The 23,837-nt window shown below is 54.9% G+C and overlaps 1 protein-coding gene across 12 annotated transcripts in view; it reads right to left on the bottom strand.

Moving 5' to 3' along the window:
- ELFN2 (extracellular leucine rich repeat and fibronectin type III domain containing 2) overlaps positions 1–23,837 on the bottom strand; it is a 55,414-nt gene that overhangs the window by 13,370 nt on the left and 18,207 nt on the right. For 2 of the 12 annotated variants that reach the window (XM_081059501.1, XM_081059510.1), the window contains exon 1: positions 2,618–6,809. The exons of 8 other annotated variants lie outside the window; for them this stretch is intronic. The gene's annotated coding sequence lies outside the window, so the exon portion shown is untranslated. Of the gene's footprint in view, positions 1–1,599; positions 1,726–2,617; positions 6,810–6,996; positions 7,432–23,837 lie in introns of those variants that run through there. 2 more of the 12 variants (XM_081059502.1, XR_013993998.1) reach the window with 2 other exon arrangements.

Below are 23,837 nucleotides of genomic sequence, written 5' to 3'. Positions count from 1 at the left end.
GCACAAGCTGGGAGAGACTTCAATTTTTCCATCAGTCAGGAAGTACTTATTCTAGGCCAGCTATGTTCCTCAAACCCCCAGGCCCACTTCCACCTCAAGGCCTTTGCACGTGCTGTTCTCTCTGCCTGGAATGCTCTTCCCCTAATATCTGCACAACCCACTGTGTCATTCAGGTCTCTGTTCAACTGCTCCCCCCAACTCCACTTAGCTGACACCAAATCTGAGGTAACCCACTGGTCACTCAACCCTGCATTTTGTCCCTTCAGGACACTCAACACGACCTGACATCATTTAGCTCTTTATTATCGCAGCCTCCTCGCCCCCATCAGGAAATCAAAGCACGCTACATCTCGCTCGTTGCTATAACCTGCATACCTAGAAGAGGGTCAGGCACATAGCAGGTGCTCAGGACACGATGTATAGAATGACAGCTCAGGGCTAGGGACAGGGTGTTACATAGCAGAGCGAGGGGCCCCACTATTGAGAGGGTGCTCGCAGTGGGCCAGACACGTGCCAAGCCTTCCTTTTCGCCTCATGACCCCACCTTTATGTTTCCCATTTTACAGGTGACGAAATAGGCTCAGAGTGGTGCAGTGATCTTCCCAAGACCACACAGCCAGGAAGGAACCTGGGGCAGCCTGAGCTCTTAGAACCACCAGACTTTCCAGAATCCCTGCAGAGATGATTTCTCCCCAACTCACATACCTCCGGGGACAGGGATCTCAGCACCCACCTGAGGCTACTTATTGGCTTCTTGAACAGCTCTGATGGTTAGAAATTTCTTCTTATGTTACAAAGCCAAATCTGGCTCCTTGTACCTCTGTTTTTGGTCCCAGTGTTGTGTGGAGCCACTGAGAACACAGCCAACAGCCCCCCTCAAAGCCTCTTTTCATATTTGTTCATCTGTTATCTTGTGCCCCTGCTGGACGGCCTCAAATCCTCCCTGCTTCCTACTCCGTGATGCCAAGTCTCCCACCCTTGGGCCCAGCTGCCCAAGGTCATGCTTGCTGTCAAGGTCCTTCCTAAAATGTGTCACCTGGTGCCAAGCATCAGTGCCAGCGTGGTCTGAGCACTGATGGGCACCAGGGGCCCTCTGCCTCCCTTGATTCGGCACCATGCTTGTTAGGGCAGCGTGAGTATATACCAGGGTTGTGTCCTCACGTCGTCCTCCCGCAGATGCTGGCCAAACCCCCTTCACACATACTGTCAGGCAGCTCCAATGCCCTCAGAACGTCCTCTTTTTGGGTTTCACCCGAGGTGCAGGGTTTCCATCCACCCCCATTCAATCACGTCTTGTTAGTCTCAGCCCTTCGTGCTAGCTTCTCCACAGCTCGGGGGAGCTGGCTTCTGCCCCTCAGTGCCCAGCACCCCTCCCAGCTCTGTGCCAACCTGCACTGGGCAAGCAGGCCCTGGCTGCAGCCACACCCGTGTCACATGGAAACAGGGACCAGGCCCACAGCTCACCCCTGAGGCAGGTGGGGCACACTGTCCAACCAGCTATGCTCTCACCCATATTCCTTACACACCCACATGTATTTACTGCACACCTACTATGTGCCCAGCATGTTAGCAGACAGATACGCCCTGCCTCCAACTTACCCAAAAGAGCTTAATAAGAACACCATCACCTCAACAGCAGCAACAGCTGACAGTTATGGGAGACGTAATTGGGTTTGCAAGGCCTCGATGTACTAGGCACTCAGCTCCGAGTCCAGTAACCTTGGCCTGGAAAGGGGATTGGGCTAGTTTGCAGTGTTATAGGCAGTTACGACACATTGACGGCTGGCTCACTGTGTGACCTTAGGTCAGTGCCTTACCCCTCTGGGCCTCAGTTTCCTCATCTGTTCAGGGAAGAAGAGCTGTCCACACACGTGTCTCTGGTTTACAGGAGCCAACCCAAAGCCCTCTGTGTCATTCCCCATGAGCTCAACAGGTCTCTGGGCCTCCCCTGCTCCCAGGGTTGTCACATCTGTCATTAGCACCTCCGCTGTGTCTAGGCCTTAGTGGAAGGAGGTCGGCAGGAGGATAGAAGGGTGTTTACCAAAAGGCCTGGCCTTGGGAAACCACCTAGCAGCCTGACACGAGTGGCCCCAACACTGGTTCTATGGGCAGCTCTTCATAGAAGGCCCAGCTAACACAGACCACTCCCTGGAACCCCACTCCCCAGCCCAAAGAAACCTAGCACCCACCCCACCCCCCTCCTGCCCTCAGGCAAGGATGACCTGTATTAAAAGTCCATTTCCTAGTCCCACCCCAGGGGTCATCTCTGGCTTTCCCAGAATCCTCCAGGCTATTCAGATGACTGCCTCCCCCACCTGACCCCTGTCCCCTACCTGACTCCACTCTCCCACCTGGTCCCTGACCCCCCACCTGGCCCCTGCCTTCTTCATCTGACTCCTACCACCCTCCCCCGCCCCTGCACCTGGTCCCTGCCTTTCCCACGTATCATCCCGACCCCCCCCACCTGGCCCCTGCCTCCCCGACCTGACCCGACACTCCACCTGGTCCCTGACACCCCAACCTGGCCCCTGCCTCCCGCACCTGGTCCCTTTTGGCCTTGGCCTTGGCTCCAGTAAACCCCAGGCCCCGCTCAGCTGTAGCCCCGGGCACTACTCACCAGTCTCCACTGGACCCGCTCTTTCACCAGTGCCTGTGCACGCGCGGCTGCCTCTGCCTGCATGGCCTCCATTCATTCATTCAATAAACATTTATGGAGCACCTACTATGTACTAGGCGCCAGCTAGGCCCACCCTCCTGGCTCTGCATCTTCCACCTGCTCCTCTTCTAGGGACCCAAGGGGTGAATATTTCCCTGACTTCCAATGTCCTCAGGGCTGTCCCAAGGCAGAGTAGCATATTAGGGAGCCACCAGGAGAAGCAGAGGCTCCGGGTGACACAGAGTGAGGCCCACTCAGAGGCAGCCTGTGGGAGAGGGACGCACAGCCTGGGGCAAGATGAAAACAGTCTTGGGCTTATACAGGCTGGGTCTAAGCACTTCTCGCATTAATTCATTTGATCCTTGGCACAACTTTATAAATTGGTACTATTACTATTCCCACTTTACAGAGGTGGAAACTGAGGTCTCATAACAGCTACACAGTGGCTTTGACCCTCTGTGGGATCAGGCTCTGGTCAAGAGATGCTGTAGAATCCTGTTTCATTTGGACAGCCATTTTAAAAAAAATTTTGAATTACTTGCCAAAATTGAAAACTTGGGAAGATTTTATTTTTAAAATCCCCATTTCTGGAATCCACTGAAAACCCTGGGAGACGTGGCTGCCCAGAGTCTGCATCTCATCAGGAACAGAGCAGGTGTCCCAAGCCCAGGTGGACCCATCCTCCTCCCTGGCTCTCTAGCTGAGGTTCTCACTGGGCACTGGAGTTTTTGAGGCCAGCAACAGAGGGAACCCCAGAGTGGGGACAATTAGAATCCCAGCCTGTGTGGGAGACTCCATGAGCCTCCCAGTCTGGGACCCAAAGGTACCATCATCCCTGCCTGCCTGGTTCGGGGGCTCTGGGTCTCTGATTATGAGTCTGGGGCTCAAGAGTTCTACACTGTATCTACAATTCCTTGGTCCTAAACACCTACTGAGTCTCGGCCTCGGTGGTCACCAGTTCTATTGAACTTCAAGGCGCCCTGACCTGTCCACAACCTCCACCCATTTGGCTCCAAGCAGGCCCACTGGGATGGGCACCCCAAGCCAGGGGAGCACCCAGATGGCCTCCACATTTGCCTGTCTCTTCAGGCAATGCTTGTGGGGCCCTGGCTCTTCAACAATGCTACTTGTGTTGCTGGGTCAAGTTTGGGGCTCCCGTTGGAGCTAGGGGGTTACTCACTGCCAAATACAATTATCACCCCCATCAAACACTGCCAGCCATCCTGGGCTGAGATTCCCGTCAAGGCTGGCGTGGACCCCAGGAGGTCTAGGGCCTCTGCAGCTGAAGCCACATCCCAGAGCAGGGCTTGCAGCAAAGGGCTCTGGGGATTCTGGAATGGCCTCCCCACAGACTTCAGGTTCCCTTCTCTCTGCTCACCTGGGACTCCTGCCTGTCCTCCCCACTGCTTCTCCAGGCCCCAGCACCCAGGGCCCATAGACCACCGGGGCCAGGCTGAGAACCCCTCCCAGGGCCACAGCCCATCACAACCCCAAACAAGGCGGTCACACGGGGTCCCTCTCCTGGTGCTGAGACTAGTTTCTCTGGAGCAGGTGGGGGAGCCCGCAGAGGCCTGCAGCTGTGGCATCTGAGAACAAGGAAGCTCTGTCCCTGAAGAGGAGCCCCGGAAATGCCTGGGGGAGGACCACCCCATGACGGCTGGCTGCACAGAAACCATGGCTCGGGATGAGTGGCCACCACGTCGGTGTGGACAATCCGCAGAGACCAGCCCTCCCTAACGTTCTCCTGGAAGGGCTCCGGGATTCAGCTCAAATCCCGGCTCTGCCACTGAACCAACAGCATGGCCCTGGCAAGCCACTTCTTACCTCTGAGTCTCAGTCTCCTTTTCTGTCAAATGGGACTAGACGGGCACTGCCTCAGAGGGTGGTAGAGTGAATAGCTACAGAGCAGGGTCGGGCACATAGTAAGTGCTCAGTCAAGTTGACTGCTTCTGTTATGGTTACTGTGGCTTATCAGTCACATGTAGCAATGGCAGTGAAAAACGGATGAGGCTTGACCCCTGACAGTGTCTTCCTTTCAGTCTTGAGGGCAACACACTTCTCTTAGCCGGTCCCTGCCTCCTCTCATAGGTCCAACCTCCCAAAGGCCTGCTCCCACCCCCTGCCTTCAACCTGGTCCCCAGCCTCGGTTTCTCTGCCATTGCCTGCGAAGCACAATGGCTGTTATAATTAACAGATTATCTCAGTGCGACAGCTGTGGTCCTTTGAAAATTGGGTTGAATAACAAGATCCTGGCGTATGGTGATTTCTTTTCATCTCCTGCTCCCTCTTTCTCTCTCTTTCACTCCAGCCTTGTTATGTATGCAAATGTTTTTTCCCCTTTCCCTCCTTCCCAACCAGTCTGGCTTCCAGTGAAGAGATAGGTGGGAATTGACCTTCCTGGGCCCCTGCTGTGCACCTGGCACTAAGCAAAATGCCTGACACGAGTGACTTGGGTTATCTCCTGCAGACCTAGGTCCTGACACCTTGCTCCTGGGACCACTCCCACTCTTGAGCCAGAAGCTACACACCAGCTTTCCTCCTACCTCCCAGGGTGCTTCCCCTCCAGCTCCTTTGCCTTCCGGAGGTCCTGGTCCCAGCCCTCTGCTCTCCTCTTCCAGCAGCCCCACCCAGCACCTCAGCCCCTCCCAAGGCTTCTTTTATCAACTTCTCTGTGCTGACCAAGCCCAAGCACCACATCCCAGCCGCCTCCTCCCTGGCACCTCAAACTCAACTCTGCCACGCCCACGACTGGACTTACCTCTCACTGTCCACCCATTCCCCACCATTGCTTCTGTCCCTGTTCCCTGACCTGCACAAACATCCACAACTGCCCAGCTCCCCACACCTGAAGGTCTTTTGCGCACCCTCCCACTACTCCTTCTCTGCTCCACTCTCCTCCCTCACCCCAGATAAATTTCTCAATCAGCTTCCTCACTGGTCTCTATGCCTCCAATCTTACCACCCCTTCAATCCGTCCTCCACCCTGCAGAGGATGAGCAAGTTCTAAAACCTAAAATCTGAGCATGGCACGATCCTATTCATAAGCCTTCATTGGCTCCCTACTGATCTGGGAAAATGCCCACAACAGACATCTGAAGTCCAGCCCATGGGGTCCTGCATTGCTGGCCCGTGCTCTCCTCTCACGCCCTCCTGCCTCCCTCCACCAACTAAAATAGTCTGGTTGGGGTCCCTCCTGTTAGTTCCCACAGCCCCCCTGGGCTTCCTTCATCACAACTGGCATCATAAGTGCTGCTTTTATCCTTCGACTGATTTCTCCGAGCAAAGGGCTGGATTCTCCATTAGAGTCCCAGCATCAGGCACCCAGTAGGTGCTTATTACATATTTGTTAATGACTGAATGAAAGAAGCCTGCTCTCTCCATTTATGGATAAGGAAACCAAGCTCAGAGTAATTAATGACTTGCTCAAGATCACACCATTTGTACAAGACAAAATCAGGATTTGAACTCAGGTCTGTGATTCCAATGCCAGTCTTTTCCACTCCCTGGGGTGGGCTATGGGGGTCAGCTTCTGCACAGATCTCAGGGGACTTGAACCTGAGATAAGAATTGATAAGGAGATGGGACTCCCTACCCAGGCTGTTATGCCTCAGCTTTGGACTAGCCACATGCCTCCCAGGGCCTCAGTCTGCTCATCTGTAAAGTGGGAAGGAGCCCCATCTCAAAGGGTCACTGTGGGGGCAGAAACTCAGGTCTTAGAAGAAGCCCATCCTGCCAACACCTCCAAACCCAACTGCAGTGCCCTTGGCAGGCACTCCTCAGATCTTGGGGGCTTCCTAGGATGGGAGATGTCACATAGGACAGAGAACCCTCTCAGCGCTAGTGGGAGAAGCATGGGGGACTTGGGGGTCAGATCATGACCTTGGGCTAAAAGCTTCTCCGTCTCAGCCTTGGTGTCCTCATTTGTGAAGCGGGCCCAGTTATGCTCATTTATTAGGGTTGCAATGGGGACTAATGTGTAAAGTGCCTAGTGTGGTGCAGCCACTATCCAGCCACAAGGTTCTACGGGAGTGTGACCCTGAAGTGTGTCCCAGGGAGAGAGGGGAGGAGATGGGGGCAGCACCAAGCAGGATCATCTGCTCCTGACTCTCCATGCTCAACAGCCTGCAGAATAGAGCTCAAACCCCAAAGTGTAGCCCCTCCACATGGATCCCACCCACCCTCCTAAGCTCATACCCCACAACATCCCTTCACAACCTACAGAGTTGCAGGGTTGCCCATCTGCATGTCCTCTGGGCCTTTGCTCATGCTGTTCCTGAGTCTAGGGTGCCATTCCCACCCTTCCCCCCACCCCACCTCCTCCCAGACCTCATGCCTCCTCCTCCAAGAAGCCTTTAGAGATTTCTTCTCTGCAGGGAGAGTGACAGCCTCCCTGCTCTGCCCCCATCCCGATTCCATCCCCATGGAATCCTGGAAGGATCCTAGAGATTGTCTCACTCCACCTCTCCTCCCCCCGTTTTACAGATGGGTAAACTGAGGCACAGATGAGGGATAGCAGCTCTCCAGGGATGCCCTTGAACCCAGGTATCTCTGTTGCTTCCAGCCCTACAGGTGGCTTCTTTCCTGGCTCTGAGCTGTTGTTCAGCCCTTGCCTGTCTTCTCCATGCCCTCCAGCCCAGAGCTACCTGAGGACAGAACCTCCATCTTCCTCTCTGCTCCCCCCACCCCAGTGCCTAGCCTAAGGCCTGGCGCATAGTAGGCACTCAGTAAATGTCTGTTGAATTGAATTGCGCTCAGGGCAGCCAGTCGTCTCTGCTCTGTAAGAGAAGCATAGAGTTAGTGGAGCTGTTCCCATGGCGACGGAGGTGGGAACCAAGCTGGTAGGTGAGGAGTCCAGCCCTCCAAGGACCCCTAGGGCCCTGGGAAGGAGATAGGATCTGGGAAGCTGGAACATTCGGACTTAGACGAGTCCAAATTCTGTCCCAACGGGCAGCATGACCCTGGCAAGTCAGACCGTCCCTAGGGCCTCAGTGGCCTCATGGGTCCAGTGATGACCCTCGAGTCCCTAGGGGCTCTGAGGACTGCCTGTGATGAGGACCAGAAGACACATGAGGCGTATAACCAGTGACTCAAGCACTGAGTACTCAGAGCCTGACACACAGAGTCGGGTGGGAGTTATGGCCAATTCTACAGATAAGGAAACTGAAGCTTGGAGAAGGGGGCGGCTTGCCTGAGGCCCACGCAGCCCGTGCGCTTGCTGGATGCCTGCTGTATACAGGGTCTCCCTGCAAAGCTGGAGGGAAGCGAGGCATGATAACAAAGCCCAGACAAAGACTTCGAGCTCACCAAAGGGTCATCCAGCCCAGGCGCGGAGGGCGACAGTTCTCTAGGCAAAGCGCCCAGCGTGTGCTCCAGGGCTGTCAAGGGAAAGGAGAGAAGCCACATTCTCCCTTCCCCATGGGGGTAAGCTCTGATTCAACAGCCCCCAGAGGGTTCAAAGCCATCCTGAGATCTGTGGGCTGCAAAGGCCTGGGCCAGCCCCAGTGTTAATATAGATCAGCAAAGACTATAAATACACAGCCAGGCCGGACACACCAGGGCCACGCCCGAGGGACAGCCCAGCAGGGGCTGGAACCCCCGCCCTGACCCACAGCCCTCGCCCCTGGGCCTCGGTTTCCTTCTCTATCAACAGCAACCTACACCATGACCATGACAGATCAAGTTCCTCACCCGACAATCTAGAGCACCCTGACCCAGCCAGGCTGACATGGGGGAGGCCCTGGGCGCCCTGGCCGAAGACCTGAGGAGGAAAAGAGCAGGACGCAAGACAAGCTCGCCCCGCCCTGGGTCCACCTGGGACAGCTAAGGGAGGAGCTTGGATGTGCTTCTACTCGCTGGCCTGGAGCCTGGGAGAGTCAGGGAAAGGGGCCTAGCTGCCAGCTATTCACTCATTCACTGCCTCATTCATTCCAACAGCCATTCTTTGAGCATCTCCCGCTGGGAGCTGAGGACCCCCAGCCAAAAGACAGAGTCTCGCCTGGGTGGGAGCTCTAGTGGGGAAGACAGCAAGATAAACAAACACCTCTCGGCTTCCCCTGCCCACATCGGGGTCTGGCTGTCCTCTGGCTCCTGTGGCCCAGCCCAGCTTGCATCAGGAACCCTGGCTTCACACCTGCCTTCTGCCTGGACAGGGACCGTGAGGACAGTCTCACTCTCCCTGTAAACCCAGGGCCCAACACGACACCCAGGAGGCACTCCATAAATGTTCATGGGCTGAAAGGATGAATGAGATACCATGGGGGCATAAAATAGGGTGCCTGTGAGCAGAGCTGTGACATCGGCTGGGGGTGGGGAGAAGGAGGAGGGAAGATCTCACTTTACCCAGCACCAACTGTGTGCCAGACGTGCACACTCAATACACAATAGCCATATTGTTACCCCCACTTGAAAGATGAGGAAACTGAGGCTGAGAGACGCTAAGGAATGTACCCAAGGACCCAAAGCTACAAAGTGGCCCAGCACCCACAGCTCCCCAGAACGAGAAAGGGCTGGTGCATACAAACTCCCAGTACAGATACTCTAAGCATGACAGGGATGACGTTTGCAGAGTCTGGGACTCCCCAAAGGCCGGGCACAGGTGAGGGGTCAGCATCCCATTCTCTCATCAAAGCCTCGAAAGAGCCCTGAGTGGCAGACAGACCCTCACATGACAGGTAGAGAAACTGAGGCTCCGAGAGGTGACCTGGGTCCCAGGCCCAACAAATACTTTGAAGGCCCTTCCCGGTAAGTGCACAGAGGGACTCTCCTGCTCCCTAGCACTTCCACCTCCAGCCCCTCTGAGATTCACAGGCAAGGGGTGTAGACTTGCGCCCAGGCCTGACTCTGCCCCTCCTGGCTGGGTGACTTGGCAGTGACCAGCCCCCTTTAAGCTCCAGCTTCCCCAGGACCCATCTCCTCTGCCCTACCCCACGCAGCTGCTGCAAGGAGCAAAGGGATAGACTGATAAGAAATATCCCCCCCTTACAAACTGTAAAGTGTTGTCCGTATTGAAGGGAATTTGTTACTGTTGTACTTTCCTTGGCCTTCCTCAACCTCTTCTCTGCCCTCCTTTCTAGAAAGGTTATGACAGTTATCAGATGCTTGCACTGTGCCTGCCCCTATGCTAAGGGCTTTTCACACATTTCATCCACAGGATACTAGGAACCAGGTACTATTTTTATGCCCATTCTGCAGATGGGGAAATTGAGGCTCAGAGAAGGTAAGTGACTTGTTCAAGATCACACAGGAAGAAATGAGAGCACTAAGCCACAACACTGAATATGTGCCCCCGAGTGCCTGTGCCCTTTGTGGTGCTAGAGTCCTCTGATTCATTAAGGTCCACCTGCTCCTCGGTTTATGCGACTTCCCAGATGTATGCAATATTCATATTTCCAGCAGCATCAGAAGCTCACACACTCCTTTCCAAAGCCTTCAGGAGCCCCATTAATCATTCAGACACACCTGCATATTCATTAACTACCGAATTAATACAGAGCCTCTTATTACTTCGGGCCTGCTGCCTTCATTCATTATTAAACTCCCCTGATAAATGATCACATCCCTCTTTCACAGAGGGGGGCAGCTACCAGGCCCCCAAGCCAGTAGGTCTGCTCCCAGCGCCAACTGCTGTGTGACCTTGAGCCAGGCCCTCACCCTCTCTGGGCCTCCTGCATGTTTACCTGGTAAAATCAGGCAAAGGACAGTATCTAAGGACAGCCCAGGCTCATCTAAGTCGGCCCTGTCCTGTCCTTCGGCAGACTCCTGGGTCCCTTCCCTACACTTATGTGTCTTTCTTAGATTCACATAACCCTCTGTTCTCCATGAAACAGGAGCCTGTCCTCTCTCTAGTTTTCGCAATCTTCCCCCACTGCAGCCTCTACTCACACCTGGGCCTGGGCTTTGCAGCCAGTGGGCCTTGGGCCCTGGCACACACCCATCATCTTGAGGACATTGTCTATCCCCAATTGCTTGGCAGACCATGACATGTCCCAAATCAGAGAGACCACTAACCCCACAGCCAGCAAAAGCAAAGGTGGACTCCAGCTGCAATACAACAACAGCGACAGCAATAATAATAATAGCACCCAGCATTTCCTGAGCAGGTACCATGTCCCAAGCCTGTGCTAAGTCCTGTACTTTCCTATCCTTCTTAGAACAACCTCCACTTTACAGATGGGAAAACCAAGGCCAGTGAGGTCCAGGTCATCTCCCCAGGAAATGCTAGTGCCAGCTGTAAACTAGGCCTCTCTTACTTGGGGTCCTGAACTCTTCACCATCACATATGACACCTGGAGGTAAGACCCCCGGCTGCTGTCTTGTCCCGGCTCCATGCTTCCCTGATGGTTCCTCTATGTGCCCATCCCGGCCTACTGGAGCTGGAGCCAAGACAAAACAGATCCCCCGTGCTCTGACAGATGACCTGATCCATCTTCATTATGCCTGGCGCTGAGCAGAGCCCACGAATGAAGCGTGAGGAGGCCACTGCTGGCATCTCCCTGCTACCTCTGACCTGCCTTCCACCTCCACTCCACGGCGTCTGTGCGCAGGGGCGCTCACGGCTGCCAATGATAGCAGGCCGAGCCGCCGCTTCCTGCAATGACCAGGCCTGAGGCTTCACTCCCAGACCCACTAGCTATGTGACTGTGGACTCATTACCAAACCTCTCTGTGCCTCGGTCCCATCGTCTGAATCACACCTGACTCTGCCTCCTGCCTTGTCCTTCATCTCCAATCTACCCAACACCTGTCCAGGGCTCACACCTCATGGCTCTTGTCTGTACAGAAACCACTGCCTCTCAGCACCTCCAGGCATCTTCGCCTCCCCTCTGCTCAGGTGTCGGACAGCCTCTCAAAATGCCATCTCTCTGAAGGACTCACTGAAGACCTTGCTCTTAAAGCCCTTCTAGAAGCTTCCATGGCTCCCAGACTGAAGCCAGAAATCCTCTTGAAGGTCAAGGCCCATGAGGCCTGACACAGCCGCCCATTCAAGACCCTCCCTCCTGCTTTGCCCACAAGACGGCTCCCCCTTCTCCACAGGGACTGTCGCCATTCTTGTATGACCCCGTGGTAGGCGTCTGTTTTCCCACAACATCGGGAACACCTGGCCAGCACCGTGTGCTCCCTGCTGCAGCTCCAGCCCCGGCGCAGTCAGCACAACAATCCTGTCAAGTCAAGGCAGCAAACCCACAGGGCTGTGGTCGATGCCAACAGGGAACCTGGTAGACCATAATGAAGATAATGAAGACCTTGCCAGTCTCTTTCTGTGTGCAGACATAGCCCCCACACCTAACAGAATGACACGGTGAAGGTCATCAGACCCGTTTCCCAAACGAAGAAACCGAGGCCCGGAAAGTGGACTCCCTGTTGGTAAGTGGTGGGGCCGGGACTCGAGCCCTGTGATCAGCTCCCACACACCGAGCACTAACCTTAGCCTGCCAGACCCCAATAAGCGCTTTACATTAATTAACTCACCCAAGGCTCTCCACAGCCCTGTGAGATGGACACTATTACACTCACTGGAGATGTGAGGAAACTGAGGCTTAGAGTGAAGTCACTTGCCCAAGGACACACAGCTGGGAAGTGGAAGAGCCTGAGACACACCGAGATGGAGCCATGAAGCTATTCCGCCCCTCCAGCTCACTCAAATCTTCTTCCCAGGCCCTCCCACAGCCACAGAGCTCTGGGTGAGAGGCGTCACCTTTGCTGGCTCCTCCACCACACTGGCTTCGTGGCAGCAGGACTTGACAAGGTCCTTCCCTTTCAGGGACCTGGCTTCCATCTGTCAGGGGGTAGATGAGACACCTGGGGAACCCTTCAGCAGTGGCACATTATCGGCACGCCTGTGGGCCTACTACGCATGCGTCAGGCTCCAGGCTGGCAAAACTCGTCTCTGGCCTGCAGGGGACCAGCAAGGACTGGGAAACCCACGGTGGGAAGGGACAGGGAGCTCATTCAGGGTTGGGTACAAACAGGATACAAGCCCCTGCCTGCTGTCACCAAGAGCAACACAAAGTCAACAGAGGCCAGAAGAGAGGCGGAGGGTGTGGCTAATCCCCAGGCACCAAAGCTGATGATTAACTGGGAGGGCTTGGCACCTTTGAGGGCCTGCTGTCACCCAGGGGGGCTGGAAATCCCCAGAGGGGCTGCACTCCCCATCTAATCCTAGGATTCCTGGCACATTGCAGGAGAGACAAAAATGAACGAGGAACTCATAGGCTAGTAGGGGACTCGGGAAAACGGAAACCCAACGCACACCCACTGGCGATTTTTGCTATTTAAGGAAACCCTCCTGTGAATTATTTTGTAAAATAAATAACCGGTCTCTAATTTCTCTTCTAAAGTATCAAATTGTCATAGATTGGGGTTGCTCAGCGTGAGGTAGCACACGTGGCCTTCTGGGTGCTTCCTCATTGCACATCCAGTGTGAGGACCATGGCAGAGTGGCCCCTCTGTCCCAGCCCCCAACGCGGGCCAGCATGCAGCAGGTGCCAAGTAAGTCTGGCCAAGCAGACTCCGTTAGCACACACATTTCCATGCCCCGGTATCAAAGCTTCTGTATGTGGGGACCCACCCCAGTACACTTTACTTAGTCCAGCTTGGGACGCTCTGGGGTACTTTAGAGAAGGTTAGAGATGGCACTTCCCTTAGCACATCCAGGCCCCTGTCATGTAACATAAAGAAACTGAGGCCGGAGAAGGTAAGGGCCTTGCCCAAAGCCTCGCAGCCGCACCCCATCTCCTTCCAGGGCGCCGCTTCCTGCCCTGGCCCCCTAAACACTGTTGCTCCTCTGGGCACGTCCTGAACCTACCTACACCTGGGTGACCTCATGCCCCTGGTCGCCCAGATCCTGGTCTTTGCCTGCTGGATGCCTCCATGGGTGCTCTCAGATGGCCCAGGTCCAGGTCACCTGCTGGCCCAAGCCCACGCCTGCCCACAGGTCTCCTCTTGATCAAGGTTACCACCACCCCTGCCTACTTAGGCCATAGATCTCAGCTTCATACTCAACTCCTTCCCTTCCCACCAGAAGACGATGACTAAACCGGCCACCAAGTCTGCCACTTCTGTCCTTAAAAGTCTCCCACATTATCCTTTGCTCCCCCCCTCACCAGGACAGGCTACCCTCATCATTCGCCAGTTGCCTACGGTGGCCTCCGTCTCCTCCAGCTCCTCTGTACAGCGGCCAGAAGGAGACTTCCAGAGGGCAGCTCTGATGCTGCCTCTCCTGCTCAAGATCTTTCCAGGGCTCCCTGCAGCCCAGGGACAGAGGTCAAGTTCCTCGCCGGCATTTGAAATTTCTGTGAAGTGGGCCCACACCATCCCCACCTCCTGCCCCAGCCACGGCCCTCCTCACATTCCCTGCCCACATCAGATTGCCCACCCCTGCACTGATATACATCATTCCCTCTCCCTGCCAATTGCCACCAACCCTGTGAACCCCTACCGGCTTCAGCTCAGGCATCACCTCCTCTAGGAAGTCTGCCCGGAACCCTAGTCTGGCTTCACTACTTCACAGCACCTTCACATTCACCAGCAACAAATGGCATTCCACTCCCCGCCAAACAGTCACCATTTCCCTTCCTGAGGGCCAAGAGGGCACCATGTGCCCTTCTATGCTCCCAGTGCCAGCAGGAGGCCTGGGGTGGGTGTGGGGAATTAGAAAAGCAAAAGTTCACCACAGCCCCCCGGGCATGTAATTCCCAGAGGCCCTCTGCCACCACCCACCTACTTCCCCACACTGAACGGGCTCATTATTAACCTGGTGACAACAGGGCCTCCCAGTCTTTTGTCATTATTACTGCTGTGACCATGCTGCGTCTCCTGCGCCTACCCTGGCCTCAGCCTGTCCAGGGCAGTGTGATCAGGCAGGTGTAGAGAAATCAGGGGAACATGAATGGAGGCCATCCCAGGAGCCTCACCTGGGCCAGCAGCCCTTATCTGGGCACCTGAAGACCCTTTTACAGATGAGGAGACTGAGACTTGGAAGGCAAGCAGCTGAACTGGGGTCTCACGGTTGCTGGAGGCTGAGCTAAGGATCAGAACCGAACTCCTGCCCACTCTCCTTGCACCGGATCTGGGAGCCTTCAAAGCAGGAGGAGGGGGACGTTTATGGAGCATCTTGGGCTGGGCATTTTAGGTGTTCCTGGAGGCCGTGAGCACCGAGGAGAGAGCACCACATTTGGGTCTCCAAAGAACTTGGAGTCAGACCCTTGTTCTGTACTCCAGCTGTGTGGCCTCTGGCAGGCTGAACAACTTCTCTGAGCAGATTCCTCATCTGTCCCTGAGAATGGGAAGCTGCCCTGCAGGCCTGCCCTGGGGGTTCAACGAGATTGCAATGACCACGGCCCATAACTAGGGAGCATCACCCAGGCCTGGCTGTTGGTGGATTACCTCATCTAATCCTCACAACAACACCCCAAGAGGCAAGTTCTAAGTATCCCCATTTTACAGACAACAAAATGAAGGACCCGGGGTCAGAGGACCTGCCCAAAGTCACGCAGATGTACGTGTGCAGCCGGGCACAGAGCACTGGGTAGCAGGCCTGGGGTGGGTCCTCACTAATGAGATTCTTCCTCAGCTTAGATCTTCCCTTTAATCCTTCAAAGGCATCCTGACTAGACTGGCCTCCCCCATCTCCATTTCAGCCCCTGCTGTGTCCTCCCTTCCACCTCCACAGAGCCCAACCCTCCCGACCCTCTGCCACCCTGATCAAACGCCACCCGTCCACAGGCTTCCCTGTGCTCTGCCACCCTCCCTCCTGTCCGTGGCTTTGCCACCTCCCATTAACACTGCCCCCACAGGTGCAGCGGACAGGAGCCCAACCCCCCCACCACCCTGCCTCCACAATGTTGCCAGAGAAAACTTCCCAAAGCACAAGTAGGCTCGTGGGTCCCTGCCCTGCTCGGAGCTTCCCCAGTCTTTATCCCAGCATTCAAGACGTCTCATGATCCAACTTGGCCCTGCCTCTGCAAATCTGCCCTCCAACACCCTCCTGTAATGAGGACACTGTCAGAACAAACGCCCCCCTCCCCGTGCACACACACGCACATACGCATACATGCATGCACGCACGTGCACACACATGCCCCCCCACCACCCTGGCACTGGGCCTCCTTGATTCCTCCCTTACTTGGGCCCCTCGCTCAACCCCCATCTTTACCACCACCAGCTTCCCATCCCTCTAGCCCAAGTCTAGAACAGCGCCTCCAAGAACTCCCTTCCCCAATTCATTCCTCCGTTCTTCCCACTCCGTACCCTATCCTGAAACACATCATCCACACCCGTTTCTAAATGGCCAGTGTCCCCCTGTTGCTGGAAGACACACAGTCCAGTCTCCTCCTGGCCTGACTCCTGAGCTGACTCCTCGTGGCCTGGTCATAAGCTCTCCCTCCTTCCGGACTCCTGGGCCCTAGCACGTAAACTTCTCGCCTTTCTCTGAACTCATACCTTTCCACTTGAAACTCCCAGGACCTGGTGTGCCCTCCTGCCCCACCCTCACCTCATGAATGACACTCCTCACCATTGACTCACGGCCACCTCCTACAGGAAGCCCTCCAGCCCAACCAGGCATCAATCACCCTAGTCTACCTTCCCCATTGGCTGTGGGATCCCTGACAGCAGGGACTGTTCTCCTTCACCACCAGGTCCCCAGCACTTTGCACAATGCTTGGCCCACACCAGATGCTTTAGAACTGTCTGCAAAATAACCTACTTCTTCCCTCCAGAGCCTTCCCTGAGCTCCTGGAGGCAGAGGAACAAGCTCATTAGCCAACACCAGCAGGAATCTGGCCCCTTCTCCCCACCTCCTCCGCTCACCTGAACTACCATAGTGACTGTCACCTTCCTCCCTGCCACCACCCTTCCCTGTCTGCTGATTCTCATTGGGTGGGAATAAAATCCCCAGCCTTTCCTGACTTCCTTTCTTCACTTTGCAGCTCCCGACCCTGACCCTCCTGCGCCTGCCTGTTGAGTGCAGCCTGTAAGCCCCTGGAGGGCAGGACCCCATTTTACACTCCCTAAGATCTCCAATACCTACCACAGTACAGGAGTTCAAAAGTCTCCTGGAACAATTGCATCAGTGAGTGAGAGAGTGCTGGGTTCAAATCCCATGCTCTGCCTGGACCTCTGTTTCCCCATCTGTAACTGCAGACCACAGTCCTTGCCTTGCCTTCTTTGCAGGGCAATCTAAAAATAGAGATCAAATGACGGATGGCATCAGCCCAAAAGTGCTTTCAAAATCATAAGTCGCTACACACCTAAAAGGGACTTTTAATTCCAAAGGAGTACAAACCGAGGCTGAGGTTAAGTATTTCTCTCAGTCATTCATTTAATAATACTAATTCTCAAGCCATGGGGCAGATGCGGGCATCCACGGTGACCAGGACAGACGTGGCATTGCCTTGAGGAAGCTCACAGCTGGAAGGGAGTCGTGCAGGAGACCAGTAATTGCAGGAGGAACGTGGGGAGCTGCAGGGCTGCCAGACAAGGTGGCCCAGGCCGGGGAGGGGTGTCCAGTAAGGCCCTCCTAGAGGACGGATCATCCCGTTCTCAGGCCCATCGGAAACAAAGCGTCCCCACAGAGCTAGGTCAACTAGCAAAGGGGGCATGCCACCCCCACAAGCCCCTGTCATCTCAGATAAGCAACGTCATTTTACAGATGAGGAAACTGAAGCCCAGGGAAATTGAGGCCCGGAAACAACATGTTTCAGATCCCACAGCTGTTGGGCAGCAAAGCGGGTGGTCTTTGGGCCTCCTGCACTTTCTGAGGCCCCAGGGGAAGCTTCTAGAAACATTTTCTAGAACATTCAGACTCTGAACTGAAGACCCAGCTGCTCTGATGGCTTCCAGGTCCGCTTCTCCCAGACACAGCAAGGGGAGCCACAGCCGCAGGCGGCTAGCACGACGCACACAGTGGGACATCAGGAAACACCTGCAGCTGGATCTGAAGAAATCATCCGAACAGCCCAAACAAACCCTCCATCGTAGGACCTACTTAATGTGAGAGAGGGGCAGCTGCCCTGGGAGATTTCCTGTGACTACAGGAAATGTAGTTCCTGTGCCTGGGCCCAGGCAGCCTTCCCTTTAATGCATGCAAATGCAAATCAAGGGCATAAATTTCTGCTTACTTAACTTCACAAATGTTAACAAGCTCATAAAAAATAAGTTATTCTTCCTCAGCTCCACAACACCCTTCATTTGTTTAATTTTGTTTCTCCTCCCTCCACAGCTTCCTCTATGAGAGAAAGGAAAAGCTGCAGATTCTCGTGTTTTCCTGCCAAGTGGGTCTGCCCTTCCTCCCTCCACCCTGCCCCAATGAGGCTGGAGGGAAAACCCCCAGATAAGGAATCAGAAGGTCCAAGAGTAAACCCTGCTCTCTCCACCACAGCTGTGTGACCTTGGGCTCTAACTTAACCTCTCTGGTTTAATTGCCTTATCTACAAAGTAGGAATTGCAATTGCATCCTGCCAGCCTGGGGGCTGGTGTGAGGATCAAACAAGATAATTCCAGTAAAGTTCTTAGCTCCCTCCTGGTACAGAGCAAGCCCTCTATAAATGTTAGCCCTTGTTATTATGTAAAGGAGAGTTAAATACCCCCCAGCTAACCCATTTGTAGAGTTTGCCTTCTGGGGCAAGCTGGCAGCTCCAAATGCAGCCTGCGGATCAGTTTTGTTGGCCAGCTCAGTATTGATACAAATCCCAGTTTGATGCCATCAGGCAGACCCTGAGCCCTGGAGTTTACCACAGGCCCCACTGCACCCTATTGCCTTGCTGGGACCAGATGCACACCTTCCAGGGCCCTAGCTCTGTGGGCATCTGAGTTTGCCATCCCTAGTTTATGCCTTTCAAAAGCTGATTTCACTGAATGCATCATTAGGCCCAGCTGACATAAGGAACCTGAGGCTCACGGAAGGGCAGCCTACAGTAAGAGTCCAGTCACCAATCCTAGCCCACTTTCTCTCCTCAGCCTCTGCCCCACCATGCCAGCTTAAGAGATGCACCCTTGGCACATGGAAAAGCAAACGACCCATTAACCAAGTGGTGGGAGAGACAACGCTGGGCCTCCGTGGGCTCAGGTATTCTGAGAAAAGGTGTGTAGCTGAGTAGGAGTCAGGACCTGCCCTGCGCTTCATCCCACCCCAGCATGCCAAGGCCGCAGCAGAGCCCATTCAAAAGATGGGGGACGGGGTTAGAGCTGGCGCATTCCCCTCAGGTCCCTTCTGTATCCCCCACCTTGAGTGCACCTCCAGGAATGGCCTTAGCCAGAAACTGCACCTCGTTTGCCCACACTGGCCATCTTCTGTCAGCACAAAGCATGAAAAGCCATGCCCCAACCTGCTTCAGTCAGAGTTACCGTGGGGGTATACCCCATGGTCTCCCATCTGACAGAAGAGGAAACTGAGGCCCAGGAGGAACAGACTCCCTACGGTTACAGAGGGAGACTTGAACCCTGGCCTTCAAAAAGCTGGTTTGTGCCACCCTCCAGCCAGCACCACTAGCAAGATCCAGAAAACAGTGCCCAGAACCATCCTGAGAGTGAGCCCCACTGCAGCTGCACCAGCTACCCCTCCAGGCCTTGATTTCCCCAACTGGGACCAGTATGGCTGACTGACACAGTGAGCTGTTCTTCAAGAGGAGAAGAAGGTAGAGCTGGGAGCCTCAACAACCAGCAACGTGACTCTGTGCATGTGCCTTAACTTTCTCGAGAGGAAGGTGAGACTTCCGTCCATTCTCTTCCCCAAAGCCCCTCCCAAAGGGCACCTCCTGTCCTGCATCCAGCAGTGGCACAAGAAGCAACCGAGTGGTTACCATGGGGCTTTCCACGGCTCACCTGGTGGGTGCAGTTATGCCCATTTTCAGATAAGGAATCGGAAGCACAGAGAGGCTAAGTAATTTGCCCAGAGCCACACAGGAAGAAACAGAGTAGCATGGACTGGTAGCCAGACCAATGGACAAGGATGGAGAACACAGCCCTGCTTATTGGTGTCCAGAGGAGACCACAGAAGGATGAGAGGAACAAGGTCAGGAGGGAGGAACGAGGAGGACGAAGTGCAGAACCTGTCGCCGAATGAGGTAGCCCCACAGCTGCTGTCAGCGGTAGAGACCGGCCCCTCCAATAGCTCTCATCACCGCACACTTGCTTCTGCAGCCCTGCAGGCCCATCGTTAGTCTCAGTAGTATCTCAAGTTCAGGCCACTTCATTCTTCTCACCAATTTCAAATTGCCTCTCCATGCTTCTCCACAGGCAGGTCCAGCCATCAGTCCATTCCTCCTACTCAACAAAGCATGACTCCCAGCTGTTCAGGGCCTTGCCCAAGCTCCCACTAAGCCAAGAATGGCCGAGTGGGGGCTCGAACCCAGACACTTCATGCTCTCTGTCCTGGGACCGCCAGCTGCGACGAGAGAGGGTGGAGCCAGAGTCTGTGAGGGGCGGGGCTATGAGAGGCAGGGGTGGAGCCTGGCCGGTGGGGGCGGGACGAGAGAAAAGGCTGGATCTCCTCCCGGTCTCGTTGCCCTGGCAACAGGACTAATTAATTCTAAGTCGGGCTCCATCTGTGCCTTGGCTGGATGGTTGGTTTGGGCTCGCAGGTGTTTGTTTTGAAGGAAGGGAAGAGAAAGGGGAGGAGCTGGGCGGCTGCAGTCCCGGGGGCTGGCGAGGAGCTGACAGCCCCCTCCTTCACTCGTAACATCCCCACCCCAACACGAAGAGGCAGCTCGGCCTCTAGAGACCATCACAGACCTCCTCTCCCGAGGAGGCGGCTCCTCCCAGTCTAAACAGCGCCTGGCACAGTCAACAGACAGCAGTGCCTGTGGTGTGTGCACACGTGCACGCACACATGCACACACCAAGTAAAACACAGGCTCCACAGTGAGAGAGATTTGGGTTCAGAAGCCAGCTTAGCTGAGTCTCAGCTTCCCCATCTGCAAAATGGGCAACACTGCTCCCCTCAAAGGACTCTTAGGAGTATTAGAGGGACGTTTCCAGTGCAGGGGCACCTGTGGGGTCTTGTCTATCCTGGGGTCAGAGAAGGCTTTGCTAAGGGTGACCCTGGCCATGGAACCGCCTACACAGCACCCAGAGGGTGGCACTTTTGAGGAACTGGAATGAGGCCAGGTTGAATGGATCATGGGAGAGAAAGCAGCAGGAGCTCCGAGGTTCAGCCAAGTCCCAGGAGGTCTCAGAAGCCAGGGTAAGGATTCTGGATCTTAGCCCAAGGACAATGCAGAGCCAGTGACATGCTGGGGAGTTCATGTGTACTACAAAAGGGTGCAGAATGAATTGGAGGGGCGAGAGCAATGGCCCAAGCCTGTGAAGGTGACTTGATGCAGCAAGGGCAGCGGGGTTGACAGAAGATGGCAGGATTTGAGAGCAGGGCTCAGTGACCTACAGAATAAGGATGGGAAGCCAAAGTCAGGAGTGACTCCGAGGGTCCAGGTGGACGTCTGAGCCATAACATTGACCACCCTGAAACAGGGAGCCTCAGAGCAGGAGCAAAGGGGCCAAGGTACAGGAGGAAGAGTCCAGCATCAGACAACTTGATTTTTAGGGGTCAGGGGGGCACCCCAAGGGATGTGTCCAGTCAGCTGGTGGCCATACCCGATGCCCAACAGCCAGAGACAGGGCACAGCAGAGGATGGAGCCTTGGGTATCCCCTACACACGGCTGCTAAGAGGAGGCAGGGGCGTGGAGTCATCGCCCCCAGAGCAGGGGCTGAGGACCAGACCAGGAGGGAGAATCACCCCTCAAGGACAGATGTGGCTGGGAGTGGACACTGGTGCTCAGGAACCTGCCACACGGCAGCACTTGGAGCCAGACCACCTGGGTTCAAATCCTGGCTGCTACACCTCACCCACTGTGAGATCCTGAGCAAGTCGTTTCCTCTCTGAGCCTCAACCTCTCCATCTGTAAAATGGAAATAAAAGCAGTATCTACCCCAGAAGTCGTTATGAAGAGGTTGGTCCCCTTGAGGCCCCTAGGCTGAGCCCCAGAGATTCAGGATCTCCAGGGACTGACTTTTTTTTTGGGGGGGGGGTTGGAGGGGGCAGGTCACTAACCTTTGCTGAGCACATACTATGTGCCAGGTACGTCACATGTGTTACAGACCAAATGGAGTGTTGATGCAGGAGGAAGGGCCTGCACTCGGATGGCTCCGGGCTGAATCCTCGGTCCCCTACTTACTAACTGGGACTGGGAGAGGCCCCTGGCATCCCTCAACCTTGGCTCCTGTGAATGTGAAATGAGGATAATCAGGGTACCCACCCATGGCTCATAGGATTGTTGTGAGTGTAAAATATGAAAACATGTGAAGCATTTGTCACTTACCCGGCACACAGCAAGCACTAAATCAATCATCACTGCTGTCACTACCACCGCTATTGCTACTGCTCCTCCCAATAACCCAAGCAGGTAGACGTAGTGAGAGCCATGTGACAAATGAGAAGGACAAAGGCCTCACCCACCCCAGTGTCCAGGACCCAGCTGGTCACCATCTGATCACAAGATTCTCCCCTCCCCCCAGGACAGGGCCATGTGAGACTGCCTGGGTCTGAATGCTGCCCTGGCCACTCCAAGCTGTGTGACTTTGGACAAGTCACCTCATGTCTCTGAGCCTTAGGTTCCTCCCCTAAAAAATGAGGAGTCCCATCCTAAACCATCATCTGAGGACTGAACAAGGCAATAGAGAAAAGAAAGCACAGTAAAGAAATACAGAAAAGAAATACAGAAAAGAATACAGAAAGAATCCTAAACCATCATCTGAGGACTGAACAAGGCAATACAGAAAAGAAAGCACAGTAGGTGCTTACTAAATGATAGCAAGTATGATTCGTGATTGGATGTGAAGACCCAAAGGAATGAATGAATGCAGATGAGCACTCACAGTGGGATCTTGGGTGAGATGCCTTCCTGGAGCCACACAAACACACCCCCAGAGGGCTGCAGCCTGGAAATCCCCCCAAGTGCACCCTGTACCTCCCATTCCTCCACCAGGGCCCCCAATCCTGCCCCCCATGCACACCTATTGCCATCCTGCCAACCCCTGCAACGAGCACAGAGCCACGCATGCCACCACCCAGCCCAGTGACCAACCAGGCAGCCTCTGCTCCTCCCCTGCTCTGCATCTGCTCAATTAGGGAAACTGGGGAGCCAGGGAAACAAAGACTTAATTTCTGAGCTAATCAGCCAGGCTCATACTAATTACCATCCTCCCAGGCATTAGGGCAGACTTCCTGGGGGAGGCAAAGGGGAAGGATGGTCCCTGGGAATGACACCACCTTCCCCCAAAGCCTGAGCCAGCCCAGGGACGAGTGGGGGGAGGACCAGTAGGCTCAGGCAGGCGGGATTTCAGGGTGGACTGGATAGATGCGGCCAGAACAGGGAACACGGAGGGTTAATTGTGCACACAGCAGGAAATGTGCCTGAGGGAGTATCCCCTGGGCTGGTGGCACCCTCCCAGGGCCCCCTGCCAGGACTCCTGCCCCATGGAGAGGGCAGCCTCAGGCTGCGGGGAGGCCCCAGAACAGGTGCCCCAGTAGGTATCCAGCCCAGGGCTTTGGCAGAGAGACAGACAGATGGACACTTTTAAGCTAGAAAATTGAGCAATGATCAAAGTGAAGCTTTTGGATTACAGCATAGCACGTGCGTGTGTGTGGGTGTGTGTGTGTGTGTGTGTATGTGTGGGTGGGTGTGGGTATGTGTGTGTGTTGCATGCGTACACGAGTGCACAAAACAAGAGGGCTCAGGACTGAGAGCCAGGAGGCCTGGGTTCAATTCCCTGCACAGCGCTGGACAAGTCCCCACACCTCTGAAATTCAGACTTTACCATGACAGTCGGAAGGGATTATTCTTCTACAGATACTTACTGAGCACCTACTACGCACACACCAGGCTCTGTGCTGGGCACACATGCTCAGCTTTGAACAGATGGACAAAGTCCCTGTCCCTATGACTTCCACTATGGTGAATGAGCCAGGGAGTCAACCCGTAAACCAGTCACCAGAGCGTGGGCTGGGGAAAGGTGCTGGGCTGAGCGTCCACCCTGTAGGACACCGACCTGCGTGACTGAGCTTCTGTAGGCAGGGCTTATCGTTCCATTTTTTAGAAAACGTGTCCCCAGCCAGGAAACTTCAGATCATCTGAATTCACCGTGGGCCCCAGTGCAAATCCCGTCCCCTCTCTTGTGGAATGCCAAC

This window comes from Rhinolophus hipposideros (genome assembly GCF_964194185.1).
Source record: "Rhinolophus hipposideros genome assembly, chromosome: 9".
NCBI classification, from domain to species: domain Eukaryota; kingdom Metazoa; phylum Chordata; class Mammalia; order Chiroptera; family Rhinolophidae; genus Rhinolophus; species Rhinolophus hipposideros.
The sequence above is the reverse complement of the archived record's forward strand: the minus strand, read 5'-3'. Positions and strand labels throughout refer to the sequence as shown.